The 15570-nt window shown below is 46.3% G+C and overlaps 2 pseudogenes; both read right to left on the bottom strand.

Moving 5' to 3' along the window:
• The window catches only part of LOC119280095, a 52005-nt pseudogene extending 42912 nt beyond the window's left edge, over nucleotides 1-9093 (bottom strand).
• Nucleotides 9094-13144: 4051 nt separating this feature from the next.
• LOC119282351 overlaps nucleotides 13145-15570 on the bottom strand; it is a 6249-nt pseudogene continuing 3823 nt past the window's right edge.

The raw sequence follows: 15570 nt of genomic DNA, 5'->3' as shown, positions 1-15570 counted from the left end.
TGAAAATCCTGAGGAGGATGACGAGGAAACCCTTGGTAGGGGCAAGAGACAAAGGACTGCAAAGACCTTTGGTGAAGATTTCTTCATGTACCTCACGGATGATACTTCCACTTCTATCTCAGAAGCGTATGCCTCTCCAGAAGCGGACTACTAGAAGGATGCGGTTCGTAGCGAGATGGATTCCATCATGGCTAACTGGACATGGGAGATCACTGAGCGTCCCTATGGTTTCAAACCATTGGGATGTAAGTGGGTGTTCAACAAAAAGCTTAGGCCCGATGGTATGATTGAAAAGTACAAGGCCAGGCTTGTGGCCAAGGGCTATGACCAGAAAGAAGAGGAAGATTTCTTCGATACTTATTCACCTGTGGCTAGACTGACCACCATTCGAGTATTATTCTCGTTGGCGGCCTCACATGGTCTTCTCGTCCATCAAATGGATGTTAAGACGGCTTTTCTGAATGGAGAGCTAAATGAGGAAATCTACATGCAACAGCCAGATGGCTTTGTGATAGATGGTCAGGAAAGGAAGGTGTGTAAGTTGATGAAATCTTTATATGGCCTAAAGCAAGCACCTAAGCAATGGCATGATAAGTTCAATACAACTCTGACATCTCTTGGTTTCGTTGTTAATGAGGCTGACAAATGTGTATACTATCGCCATGGTGGGGGCGAAGGAGTTATACTGTGCTTGTATGTTGATGACATATTGATATTCGGAACAAACCTCAAAGTCATTGAGGAGGTCAAATTGTTTCTGTCTCAGAACTTTGAGATGAAGGACCTTGGTGTGGCTGATGTTATGTTGAACATCAAGCTACTGAGAGATAATGAGGGTGGGATCACACTTCTGCAATCCCATTATGTTGAGAAGGTGTTGAGTCGTTTTGGATATTCGGACTGCACACCATCTCAAACACCATATGATCCTAGCGTGTTGATTCGAAAGTCCAAAGGCATGGCTAAAGATCAATTGAGATACTCTCAAATCATTGGTTCACTGATGTACCTAGAGAGTGCAACGAGGCCTGACATCGCGTTTGCTGTGAGCAAACTGAGCCGGTTTGTTTCCAAACCGGGTGATGTACATTGGCATGCTGTTGAAAGAGTTATGCGCTATCTGAAAGGTACTATGAACTATGGACTTCACTACACCGGAGACCCGTTGGTACTTGAAGGGTATAGTGATGCGAATTGGAGCTCTGATGCTGATGAGATGAAGGACACAACTGGGTATATGTTTACTCTTGGAGGTGGCGCTGTTTCCTGGAAGTCTTGCAAGCAAACGATCTTAACGAGATCGACAATGGAAGCAGAATTAACAGCATTAGACACTTCTGGTGTTGAAGCAGGATGGCTTCGAGATCTTTTGATGGACTTGCCACTGGTTGATAAACCGGTTCCGGCTATCCTTATGAACTATGACAATCAGACTGTCATCACCAAGGTGAAGAGTTCAAAGGACAACATGAAGTCCAACAAACACATAAGAATGAGATTAAAAGCTGTCAGAAAATTAAGAAACTCCGGAGTGATAGCGCTGGACTATGTCCATACGGCTAAGAATCTGGCAGATCCCTTTACGAAAGGGCTATCATGTGTCGTGATAGATAGTGCATCGAGGGAGATGGGTATGAGACCCACATGAGTTGCCATGGTGGTAACCCAACCTATGTGATCGGAGATCCCGTGAAGTAGGACCTGGGAAACAAGCCAGTGGTGAACTGAGGAGAGTAACTTTACTAACCCACTCCGTTGGAGATGCAATACTCTCGGAAACTGTATGGAAGGATGACTACTGTGTTAGTGTGTTCTAAGGCTTATATGTATAAGCAAGATGCTATCCTACAGAGCGATCTTTGGAGGAACACACCTATGTGAGCCCGACTGCCAGTCACAGTCTATGAGATTGGGGTGATCTCTAGTAAGCTCATGAATAGGCCAGGAGTGTGACTTATATGCTCCACCCGAGGGGACAGCCTTCGGCAGCCCAGTACTAGTAAGACATGTGGTGAAACTTCTTTACGCCAAACTGACAATTCAAGGCATAGTCCATTGTTCAGTTGTGAAGGAGTGTAGTTACTTGCTCTAGGTGAAGCTCAACCTTAACAGGTCTTCACTGAAACACTAGTATATCAAAACAGCGTTTGGAACAAAGGACAAATTGGGCCCCTGAGATCTGGTGGGGGGTTGTTGAAATGTGAGATGGGCCTAGAGCCCATATGACAATTTCAAATTTGATCTCTAAGGGCCCATGTAGGTGGCATGACAAGGTGGTGGGAAGTTTAGTCCCACCATGCTAGTGGAAGGAACGTTGGAGTGGTTTATAAGGGTGGCTCTTCTACATGCTATTGGAGCTTGAGAAGAGAAAAGGCCCTCGCGCGCTCCTCCTCCGCCGCCCACCTCGCCACGCCTCGCCTCGCCTCGTCACGATGCGCCGCGGGTTGCGGGAATGAGCCGAGCCGAGCTCACACATATGCGCTTATTTTTGCCAGTCACTAACGGAGAGGTTCTGACAGCAGGGCCACGATCAGAGACGTCGGATCGTGGGCTGACACGGACTCGGACGTGGGTCAAGCCCACGTCTGTCCACGCGGCTGCGTCTATATAAGTGTGCGGTGTCCCCTAACCCTAGCCGCCACGAACATATCACATCTGCTCACGCGCACGCCCACCGTCGTTCCTTTGCTGCTGCTGTCGCCGGTGACTCCATCCCGTCCGCCGCGTACACGGTCGACGGGAGAGCAGGTCTCCGAAACCACGCCCTTCTGGTTCCTGTACGGGGTGAGCGGCGAATAGGTTTTTGGGCAGCGATTACGCGACTGCTCGCTTCCGGTCGTCTACTTCCTCTACGTCCGCGTCGCCTTCATCATCACCATGTCCACCGACCCCGACCGTGCCGCCGCCGAGAAAGCTGAAGCTGACAAGAAGGCCGCCGAGGACGCCGCTACTGCCACCAAAGCCGCGTCCTCTGCATGGCCTACTGGAGGGTATAACTCGTTTATCCCGCTCCTGATTATTCTCATATTAGCAGTACTAGCAGTATGTGTAGATTTGTCTACTGTTTGCTTAGTACGTGCATGTTTAGATCAAAGTCAGTACGTCATCAACTTAGTCAATGCCATGCTAGTGATTTACTCGTGGATTAATTTAATCGAGAAATTGCCTATTTACTCAACAATCCGAAAACCTATTATGTGTAGGAATTTTTCGGCAAGTGGCTTTGCCGCAGCACTGAAACCGGATAAGTTTACGGTACGTATTTTAAGCGTTGGCAGACAAAGACCACTTTATGGCTCACGGCTATGAACGTGTTCTGGGTCACCGGTGTGTCCACGCAAACGATTGCTCCTGAACAGGAGAAGGCGTTCAGGGAGGCAACCACTGTGTTTCTCGGAGCAGTTCTTAGCGTGATCGGAGATAAACTGGTCGACGCATATTTACATGTGCATGTCGCCAAGGACTTGTGGGAGGCGCTCGAATCTAAGTTCGGGGCCGCCGATGTAGGGAGCGAGATGTATATTATAGAGCAGTTCCACGACTACAAGATGGTTGAGAACCGTCCTGTACTGGAGCAGGCTCATGAGATAATATGCATTATGAAGGAGCTTGAGCTTCTGAAGTGTGAGTTACCGGGCAAGTTTGTCGCGGGCTGCATAATCGCTAAGCTCCCCAATTACTGGAGGAACTTTGCCACCACTCTAAAACATCAGAGGCGTGAATTCTCTGTGGAGGATGTCATTGGCCATCTGAGTGTCGAGCAGAATTCGAGGGCAAAGGACTCGCACGGAAAAGGGGCCGAAGGGACTTCTGTTGCCAACATGGTGAACCAGAGGAACCTCAACTCCCACAAGTTCAAGGGAAAGAACGGTGTCCAACAGAATACCAACTTCAAGAAGAAGGGTAAGAAGACCTTCAAGAAGAACAAGAAGGATGAGGGCTGCTTTACTTGTGGTTCGACTGAACATTGGGCCAACAGGTGCCCAAACAAGTTTAAGAAGTCAGGACAGGACTCCAAGTCTGTCAACATGATTGTGGGCAACAATGAGAATGGTGCATCTGGGTACGGTAGTTTATTTACTGTTTTTTCAGTGTTTCAGCCTACCGATTGGTGGGTGGATACAGGTGCAGGTGTTCATGTGTGTGCTGACATTTCATTGTTCTCTTCTTACCAGGTCACAGGCCACGGGTCCGTATTGATGGGGAATGGCGCGAGTGCTTCTGTTCATGGTGTTGGCACGGTCGATCTGAAGTTTACTTCGGGAAGGATCGTGCAGCTGAAGAACGTGCAGCATGTCCCCGCCATCAAGAAGAACCTCGTTAGTGGCTCCCTTCTATGTAGAGAAGGGTTTAAGTTGGTATTCGAGTCTAATAAATTAGTTGTTACTAAGTATGGACTATTTGTTGGAAAAGGTTATGAGAGCGGAGGGATGTTCCGCCTTTCCCTCACAGATTTCTGTAATAAAGTCGTGAACCATGTTCATTCGAGTGTTAATGAATCTGAGGTTTGGCATTCACGTCTTTGTCACATAAGTTTCGGTGTTATGACGTGGCTAGCTAAGTTGGATTTAATCCCGAGTTTCACTTTAGCCAAAGGTTCTAAGTGCCTGTCATGTGTGCAAGCTAAACAACCTCGCCAGCCTCACAAGGCACTTGGCACCATTAGAACTCATACATTCTGATCTTTGTGAGATGAACGGTGTATTGACTAAAGGTGGAAAGAAATACTTCATGACATTGATAGATGATTCCACTAGATATTGCTATGTGTATCTGTTAAATACTAAAGATGAGGCTCTACACTACTTTAAAATCTATAAGGCAGAAGTTGAGAATCAACTTGAAAAGAAAATTAAACGATTCCGTTCAGATCGTGGTGGAGAGTACTTCTCGAGTGAGTTTGATTCCTTCTGTGCGAAACACGGCATTATTCATGAGAGGACGCCTCCCTATTCACCCCAGTCAAACGGGGTTGCTGAGCGGAAAAACCGTACTCTAACTGATCTGCTTAACGCCATGTTAGATACGTAGGGTTTATCCAAGGCATGGTGGGGGGAGGCTATATTGACGGCATGTCATGTCCTGAATAAAGTTCCGATAAAGGATAATGATATCACTCCCTATGAGAGATGGGCAAAGAGAAGGACAACACTCTCGTACTTGCGTACTTGGGGCTGTTTGGCGAAAGTCAACATGCCGATCCCCAAAAAGCGTAAGCTTGGACCCAAGACTGTGGACTGCATTAATTTGGGCTATGCTAAGAACAGCGTTGGCTATAGATTTCTAGTAGTGAAATCTGAGTTACCTGACCAGAAGGTCGGTACAATCATAGAGTCTAAGGATGCTACATTCTTTGAGGATATTTTCCCTATGAGAGATATGCAAAGCACTACTAGACAGGAATCTGAGGAGACTCCTGAGCCTGCCATTCCTATGGAATATTATGAACGAACACATGATGAAAATCCTGAGGAGGATGACGAGGAAACCCTTGGTAGGGGCAAGAGACAAAGGATTGCAAAGACCTTTGGTGATGATTTCTTCGTGTACCTCGTGGATGATACTCCCACTTCTATCTCAGAAGCGTATGCCTCTCCAGAAGCTGACTACTGGAAGGATGCGGTTCATAGCGAGATGGATTCCATCATGGCTAACGGGACATGGGAGATCACTGAGCGTCCGTATGGTTGCAAACCATAGGGATGTAAGTGGGTGTTCAAGAAAAAGCTTAGGCCCGATGGTACGATTGAAAAGTACAAGGCCAGGCTTGTGGCCAAGGGCTATGACCAGAAATAAGAGGAAGATTTCTTCGATACTTATTCACCTGTGGCTAGACTGACCACCATTCGAGTATTACTCTCGTTGGCGGCCTCACATGGTCTTCTCGTCCATCAAATGGATGTTAAGACGGCTTTTCTGAATGGAGAGCTAAATGAGGAAATCTACATGCAACAGCCAGATGGCTTTGTGATAGATGGTCAGGAAAGGAAGGTGTGTAAGTTGCTGAAATCTTTATATGGCCTAAAGCAAGCACCTAAGCAATGGCATGATAAGTTCAATACAACTCTGACATCTGTTGGTTTCGTTGTTAATGAGGCTGACAAATGTGTATACTATCGCCATGGTGGGGGCGAAGGAGTTATACTGTGCTTGTATGTTGATGACATACTGATATTCGGAACAAACCTCAAAGTCATTGAGGAGGTCAAATCGTTTCTGTCTCAGAACTTTGAGATGAAGGACCTTGGTGTGGCTGATGTTATCTTGAACATCAAGCTACTGAGAGATAATGAGGGTGGGATCACACTTCTGCAATCCCATTATGTTGAGAAGGTGTTGAGTCGTTTTGGATATTCGGACTGCACACCATCTCAAACACCATATGATCCTAGCGTGTTGATTCGAAAGTCCAAAGGCATGGCTAAAGATCAATTGAGATACTCTCAAATCATTGGTTCATTGATGTACCTAGCGAGCGCAACGAGGCCTGACATCGCGTTTGCTCTGAGCAAACTGAGCCGGTTTGTTTCCAAACCGGGTGATGTACATTGGCATGCTGTTGAAAGAGTTATGCGCTATCTGAAAGGTACTATGAACTATGGACTTCACTATACCGGAGACCCGTCGGTACTTGAAGGGTATAGTGATGCGAATTGGATCTCTGATGCTGATGAGATGAAGGCCACAACTGGGTATATGTTTACTCCTGAAGGTGGCGCTGTTTCCTGGAAGTCTTGCAAGCAAACGATCTTAACGAGATCGACAATGGAAGCAGAATTAACAGCATTAGACACTTCTGGTGTTGAAGCAGGATGGCTTCGAGATCTTTTGATGGAATTGCCACTGGTTGATAAACCGGTTCCGGCTATCCTTATGAACTGTGACAATCAGACTGTCATCACCAAGGTGAAGAGTTCAAAGGACAACATGAAGTCCAACAAACACATAAGAATGAGATTAAAAGCTGTCAGAAAATTAAGAAACTCCGGAGTGATAGCGCTGGACTATGTCCATACGGCTAAGAATCTGGCAGATCCCTTTACGAAAGGGCTATCACGTGTCGTAATAGATAATGCATCGAGGGAGATGGGTATGAGACCCACATGAGTTGCCATGGTGGTAACCCAACCTATGTGATCGGAGATCCCGTGAAGTAGGACCTAGGAAACAAGCCAGTGGTGAACTGAGGAGAGTAACTTTACTAACCCACTCCGTTGGAAATGCAATACTCCCGGAAACTGTATGGAAGGATGACTACTGTCTTAATGTGTTCCAAGGCTTATATGTATAAGCAAGATGCTATCCTACAGAGCAATCTTTGGAGGAACACACCTATGTGAGCCCGACTGCCAGTCACAGTCTATGACATTGGGGTGATCTCTAGTAAGCTCATGAATAGGCCAGGAGTGTGACTTATATGCTCCACCCGAGGGGTCAGCCTTCGGCAGCCCAGTACTAGTAAGACATGTGGTGAAACCTCTTTACGCCAAACTGACAATTCAAGGCATAGTCCATTGTTCAGTTGTGAAGGAGTGTAGTTACTTGCTCTAGGTGAAGCTCAACCTTAACAGGTCTTCACTGAAACACTAGTATATCAAAACAACGTTTGGAACAAAGGACAAAGTGGGCCCCTGAGATCTGGTGGGGGATTGTTGAAATGTGAGATGGGCCTAGAGCTCATATGACAATTTCAGATTTGATCTCTAAGGGCCCATGTAGGTGGCATGACAAGGTGGTGGAAAGTTTAGTCCCACCATGCTAGTGGAAGGAAAGTTGGAGTGGTTTATAAGGGTGGCTCTTCTACATGCTATTGGAGCTTGAGAAGAGAAAAGGCCCTCGCGCGCTCCTCCTCCGCCGCCCGCCTCGCCACGCCTCGCCTCGCCTCGCCTCGTCACGACGCGCCGCGGGTTGCGGGAATGAGCTAGCCGAGCTCACACCTATGAGCTTATTTTTGCCAGTCACTAACGGAGAGGTTCTGACAGCAGGGCCACGATCAGAGACGTCGAATCGTGGGCTGACACGGACTCGGACGTGGGTCAAGCCCACGTCTCTCCACGCGGTTGCGTCTATATAAGTGTGCGGTGTCCCCTAACCCTAGCCGCCACGAACAGATCACATCTGCTCACGCGCACGCCCACCGTCGTTCCTTTGCTGCTGCTGCCGCCGGTGACTCCATCCCGTCCGCCGCGTACACGGTCGACGGGAGAGCACGCCCTTCTGGTTCCTGTACGGGGTGAGGGGCGAATAGGTTTTTGGGCAGCGATTACGCGACTGCTCGCTTCCGATCGTCTACTTCCTCTACGTCTGCGTCGCCTTCATCATCACCATGTCCACCGACCCCGACCGTGCCGCCATCGAGAAAGCTGAAGCCGACAAGAAGGCCGCCGAGGACGCCGCTGCTGCCACCAAAGCCGCGGCCTCTGCATGGCCTACTGGAGGATATAACTCGTTTATCCCGCTCCTGATTATTCTCGTATTAGCAGTGCTAGCAGTATGTGTAGATTTGTCTACTGTTTGCTTAGTACGTGCATGTTTAGATCAAAGTCAGTACGTGATCAACTTAGTTAATGCCATGCTAGTGATTTACTCGTGGATTAATTTAATGCCTATTTACTCAACAGAGGACGAGCAAATCGAACCAGACGCGCATTTCTATCTAAACGGCCGAATCGAGGACGAGCGATATCAATTGAAACAGACGCGGTTCAGAACAGAGGAACTGAGGACGAGCAGAATCGAACAAATCAGAAGCGATTCTTCTACTCTAAACGACGGACAAATTCGAGCGAGGACGAGCAACATAGAACCAGACGCGAGAGGAGGAGAGGGAGGAACCGAGGATGAATTGCCTCACCGGACGCGAGACGAGGAGAGGCAAGAACCGGGGACGAGTCGCCTCACCGGACGGACGCGAGAGAGGAGGAGAGGGACGAGTCGAGGACGAGCGCGCGCACGACGCTGGTGCCCCCGGCGCCGGTCGCCCGCCACTTGGCCGAGCCCCGCGCCCGCGCCCTCGGGGAGCGGCGCGGCCCCGCAGGAGGAGAGGAGAGGGAGCAGGGTGGACTTGGAACCGGAGGCCGGAACGGAGACCATCACGCGGCCAGGACGGGGCGAGGGCGGATGAAGGAGGCGAGAGGCGCGGCCCGGACGGAGAGGCGGGGCTTTATAGGCGGGGCAGAGGCGGTGGCGGCGGCGGGCGGAGCCTTGTGCTTGCCGAGGTGCGCGTGGCGTGGGTGCGGATATGAAAGGCAAGTGGAGCGGGGGCGGAACGGGAGTTTTCCACGCAGCTGATGCCCGTGCGTACCGTTGCCGTGTCTCTTTCCTTTTCTTTCAGAAGATCAGATTGATTGTGTGGTGAAAACAAGTGCGTTCATTTTGTAGGGAATAAAACATTCTCTCTCTTTTTTTTGCGGAAAGGGAATAAAACATTCCATGTACTCATTTCGCTAGCACCAACTTAAGTGTGATTTTGTTTTTGGCCCGGATAGAATAGGTAGGTACGTACCCAAGTTGATCGAAAACTCGTCTCGCCCGCTCTAGCTTCTACCGCTTCCCTCCCCTTCATCGCCTCTCCTTCCCTCCCGCCGTCGGTGTAGGCGGTGGCGGGGCGTTTCTCCCCTCCTGATGGTGTGCGCAACGCGGGATGCGGCATCGTGCCGGGGGCGCGGCGGCGGCGAGTCAGACGGGCGCGCCGGTGGCGTGGGCGGATGGCAACGCCGCAGCGGCTGTGCGGATTCCGAAGGTGGGTGCTCGGGGCGCTCGACGAACTTTCTTTCAAATTCAATGATTTTTTCAGATTTAATGAAATATTTTTCAAATTTGATGAACTTTCTTTCAAATTCGATGTTTTTTCAGATTTAATGAAGTGTTTTTCACATTTGATGAACCTTTTTTCAAATTCAATAAACTTTTTTACAAAAATCAATAAATATTTTCCATTTTTTGTGAACTTTTTCTCAAAATTGATGAACTTTTCTTAAATTCAATGATTTTTTTCCAATTCGATGAGCTTCTTTCAAAATCAATTAACTTTTTTTTAAAATATGTGAATTTGTTTTCAAATTTGACAAACTTTTTTTTCAAATTCATGATCTTTTTTGGAGTTTGTGAACTTTTTTCAGAAGACATGAACATTTTTAAGTTCACTATTTTTTTGCTATTGTTTTTCAAAATTAACTGGTCGACCACGACCGGTCTAACGCGAGCAAGGGAGCTAGGAAAACAGTTGAGCGCTATTTTCTTCTTGTGCCAACCCATGAGCGGAGGCGCATGGGTGCCAAGAAGCTCAACAAGGCGCCCTATAGGAGCTCCCACTGGACCCAAGGGGTGGCGGTCTGTTCCCGCTTGGTGCCATGCGCCAAAGCGGTATGGCATGTGATTCTTTGTTTTCGTTCTTCTTTCTTTATGGTTCTTTCATGTCTCGCGCCCCCGCACTCCAAGGGCACCTCTCCGTAAGATCACCACCTAAATGACAACAAAGGGATGGTCTAAGTAGGCCGAACTTTTTTTTTTGAAACAACATGCTATATAGAATTACTCGTGAGGATTACAACGTGTGTGGATACATCCTAGAAGAAAAGCAGGGGTGTGATTCACCCAGATACATCCTCGACGACCCTCACTAGCCTGTTTGGCACACCTGTGTGCCACTTCATTTGCTTCTCGGTTGATATGGACAATTGAGGAATATTGAAAATTGGAGCTTACCTCCTAAATCATATCATATGGATGCCAGGTCTGCTCTTGAAAATTTTGCCTCATTTAGCATTCGTACAGCTTCTTGAGAATCGCTTTCGATGATCACCCTGAGATGTCCAAGAGTAAGACGAATGGCATCACGGAGCGTGCTGCCAAGGCTTTCATAGTGCTTGCATTTCGTGCAAATCGATACCAAATTGCTTGCGCCTGAACCAGCGTTTCGATATGGTAACTCCCATACTAACATAGCCATCTTGCTCGTAATAGCTCGTGTCAACATTGACCGTGCGTATCGTTGCCGTGTGCAATTACGCAGCCGATGCCCGTGCGTACCGTTGCCGTGTCTCTTTCCTTTTTTTCAGATCAAATTAGTTGCGTGGTGAAAACAAATGCATTCATAAATTTTATTGCTGAAAAGTAAATGTGTTCGTGTTAAGAACACCCACCACTGCCAAAAAGATATGAAAACGCCACGTTCATGTATGCACAGGTAATAAAACATTCCATGTACTCATTTCGCTAGCACCAACTTAAGTGTAATTTTCTTTGGCCCGGATAGAATAGGTAGGGTATGTATCCGAGTTGATCGAAAGCTTGTCTCGCCCGCTCTAGCTTCGGCCGCTTCCCTCCCCTTCATTGCCTCTCCTCACCTCCCGCCGTCGGTGTAGGCGGCGGCGGGGCGTTTCTCCCCTCCTGATGGTGTGCGCAACGAGGGATGCGGCATCGTGCCGGGGTGCGGCGGCAGCGAGTCAGAAGAGCGCGCCGTTGGCGTGGGCGGATGGCAGGTCTGCGGCAGCTGTGCGGATTCCGAAGCTGCGTGCTCGATGAAATTTCTTTCAAATTCGATGATTTTTTCAGTGTTTGCCAAATTTGATGAACCTTTTTTCAAATTCAGTAAACTTATTTCCAAAATTCAATAAAAAAATTAAAAATCTTTTTCTCAAAATTGATGAACTTTTTTACGAATTCAATGAACTTTTTTCAATTCAATGAGCTTCTTTCAAAAACAATTAATTTTTTAAAAATATGTGATTTTTTTCAAATTCATGATCTTTTTTGAAGTTTGTGATTTTTTTTTCAAAAACCATGTATATTTTTTAGTTCACTATTTTTCTTTTTTTAGAAAAACATGTTTTTTTCTAGAAGTTGTATGGTCAACTGCGACCAGGCGAGCGCTATTTTCTTCTTGCGTCGGCCCATGAGCGGGGGCGCATGGGCGCAAGAAGCTCAACAAGGCGCCCTATAGGAGCTCGCGATTCCCGCTTGGCGCCATGCGGCAAAGCGGTATGGCTTGCGATACTTTGCTTTCTTCTTTCTTTACGGTTCTTTCATGTGTTCGCGCCCCTGCACTCCAAGGGCACCTCTCGGTAAGATCACCACCTGAATGACAACAAAGGGATGCTCTGAGTAGGTCGAACAATTTTTTTTCCTTTTTGGAATGACAAGCTATGTTGAATTACTCAGGAGGATTACAAAGTGTGTGCATACACCCCAAAAGAAAAGTTAGGGTGTAATTCATCCAGATACATCTTCTACGATCCTAACAGGCACACTGTGTGCCGCTTCATTTGCTTCTCAGTTGGTATGGACAATGTAGCAAGATTGAAAATAGGGGCTCGCGTCCACATTTGCTTTTCGGTTGATACGGACAATGAAGCCAGGTCTGCTCTTGAAAATTTTGCCTCATTTAGCATTCGCACAACATCTTGAGCATCACTTTCGATGATCACCTTGAGATGTCCAAGAGTGAGACGAATGCCATCACGGAGCACCAAGGCTTCCATAGTACTTGCACTTTGTGCAAATTGATACCAAATTGCTTGTGCCAGCTAAACCAGCTTTTCGATATGGTCCCGAAGAACAACTCCTGTACTACCATAGCCATCTTGCTCGTAATAGCTCGCTTCAACATTCACCTTGATGTAAGTGATCTGATGTAAGTGATCTCAGGGGTATCCAGACCGATTTCTCTCTCGGCTCTCATGTCGATCCCACTAGCGCAGCTAGATTGTGGATGGTATCAATGGCCCAACTGAAGTTCTCCATGTCTCCTATTGCTTCTTTCAGTCCAAATCGTCCAGCACCCACACAAAATGATAGCAGCATGCAGTTCTGAAACCTTTTGCCATCAACCAATATGTACAGCCGAATCCGGATGAAGAGAAAGGATTTTGACCGGAAGGAAGCAACGAAGTTCAGACCAGAACAGCTTGGCCCAGGTGCAAGAGAAAAGTGCATGTTCAATTATCTCCTCAACACCACAATCTTCACAGAACAGAATCTGCTCAACATGTCATTCTTGCACATGGATCAAAGCAACTGAGTCAAGAGCTAATAGTATATACACATATACACACACGAAGCGCTAATGCACTACATTAACACCACGACTCCATAATGTGCGGCATGCAATTCTACGACGTACGAGTAGTAATTTATACGGGGAGTGAGGCTACACTAAGGTGTTCTTTTAGGTGGTGGTTACATGTTCAGTGACTTTCAGTTCTCCAAGGCACCAGGCACAACACAAAAAGGGCCCCTCCTGTCTTCACCTTGGGAACTTGCGTAGGCGGTCCGAAATCACCGCGACGGTGACCAAAAGACCGGCTAAGTACAGGGTGTTCATCCTTCCGCCCAGATGAGCTTGAAGATGTTCTTGCTAGCCCCCGCGTTGACCATGTCGCTCTTGTTCTTCAGCATCTCCTCCTGGGCACGCCTATCGCCATCCTTCAAAGTTACAAGGATAAACTTTTAGTTCTACAGACATGTTGAATTGTTCTGTGTACATACGCTGGTCACAACCGTTCCAATGAGTAAAGAACATTGTATGACTTGAAAGGAAAAGATGACTCACAAGCATGGTGTACGCCTTAGCAAGCGAGAGAAGAGTGGGATAGAGACTCGTGACAGCAAGAGCAGCTTCTTCTGTCACTCGTGGCACCTGATTTACATGCACAATAAATGAGAAAACTACTGCATGAAATGGACTACCCGGCAAACTTTGGTGGAGGTGGCCGTATTCGCCCAGTTACCTGCATAAGCTGAAGGGCGAATATATCGCTCATAGTGACCTTCTCAAGGTCAGAACACCTCTTTACAAACTCGTCATAGGTCAGGCAAAGTCGAGAGGTGCCAACACCAGCAGAGAAGTTTCTGCTGTAGTAATCAATTATAGAGCCCGCGAGGTGGCCGTATTTCTTTTCAGTGTCAGCATACCCAGTGGTTCTTTGGACATCAAATCCTTCAAGAACCTCAGTAGTGAAGCTGCTGAAATAGAAGGCATATGGAGCAGTTAATAGGGCATACAACTGACATCCTGAATGGAAGGGGTGATACTTAATAATGTTAAACAACGAGAAAAAAGCACTGCCATTCAGGGGTTAACATGATCCTCCAGGCTTCATGAGAAGAGCACATACGCTGTTTTAACGCTCTCTGATCCATGTACAGTGTTTACATCCCCTTCAACTAGATATATTAGCTTCCTTAGCCCACATTTCTGCAAAGGATACAACAAATGGAGGTATCACGCCGTATTGTTGCTAAAATAACCACAGCAAACCCATATATATGGACAAGAAATACAGTTTCTTTGGGAAGAGATGCACAATCTACAGGCTGAAGCTTATGTCTGCTAATAACATCGTCCTTCATCATCTCATACCCAAATATGGGCTATGCTTTTCAATTAATGATAACAAAGAATAAGGAAAAAAAATCTCCTTGGCTAAGATTAGACTCAAGCAACATCAAATCACAGGGGATAGCATGTGGGCTGCCCTTTTTCACTATGAGTGAGAAACTGAAAGCATGAAGAACTGGGAAAGTTAAGATGGAAGGTTTATAATATTAATGACAAAATCAAAGCTATTTTCAGATGGTACCTTCAGTCTTAGTTTTTGATCTTTGTATCTGTTGTCTTTAATTGAGCCAAGTAAATCATCCACATTTTTCCTTTCAACAATGAAATCAAGAACATACTCCGTCTCAAGTTCTTTATGGCGAGCAATCCAAAGAGCATCTCCAACAGGCAAGTGTTTAATCTGGATGACATGTTCAAACAGAAGGATCAGCACCATTTTCTTTGGCACATTATATGAACAGTTCAATCTATGCAAAGCAACTTTGGTAATATTATTATGCTGTCTCCTTGCACAAGCAAGAAAAATATGCAGTCAGCAATCATCAACACAGTGGGGCAGCGACCAAACATATCAGATAATTAATCCAGGAGTACAGGGCATTTAATTTAGAGCCGTGTTGATGCATATAATGTCTTTTAGCAGTGTATTTTGGTTGTCTGAAGAAATGAACAAGGATAACACCCAGAGGAGTACTGATGAATTAGATACAAGAAAGGAAAGGGCAAGCAGTGTTAAACAAAGAAGAGCTCACATAAGTACATAACTCTCAATCCAACTAACCTCTACGGGAATATTAAACTGTGAGCGTATATTATCAACAACTTTTCTTCTGGAACGGGGCCTGCACAAAAGGGAGCAATCATAAGAGAACTGAATTCTGATACATAGATGGATGATTAAATAAAACATAAAAAACTATTGGGTGCAACAATAATCAATTTATTTCCTTGGAAAATAATTTAATTAAACAACATGCAGAATCTAAATTTTATATACAGAAGCAGAAGGTTAAACAGTTTAAGTAACACGAGATAACGAATCAAAGTGTCATCAAAATTCACAATTCCAGCAGTAAGTGGATAAATATGTGAAATCCCTTGCCTATCTTATTTTAACAGAAATAGTATTAACATGGAGAATAGAATGCCCTTGCAGGTCATGCAAAAAAGAAACTAGGTATGCATACTACCAATCCTCAGTTACTTTACCCTCCTTAAAAGATGTTTTT

Source organism: Triticum dicoccoides, chromosome 3B (genome assembly GCF_002162155.2).
Source record: "Triticum dicoccoides isolate Atlit2015 ecotype Zavitan chromosome 3B, WEW_v2.0, whole genome shotgun sequence".
Lineage (NCBI taxonomy): Eukaryota > Viridiplantae > Streptophyta > Magnoliopsida > Poales > Poaceae > Triticum > Triticum dicoccoides.
Note: the sequence above shows the minus strand (reverse complement) of the source record. Positions and strands in the feature narration are given on the sequence as shown.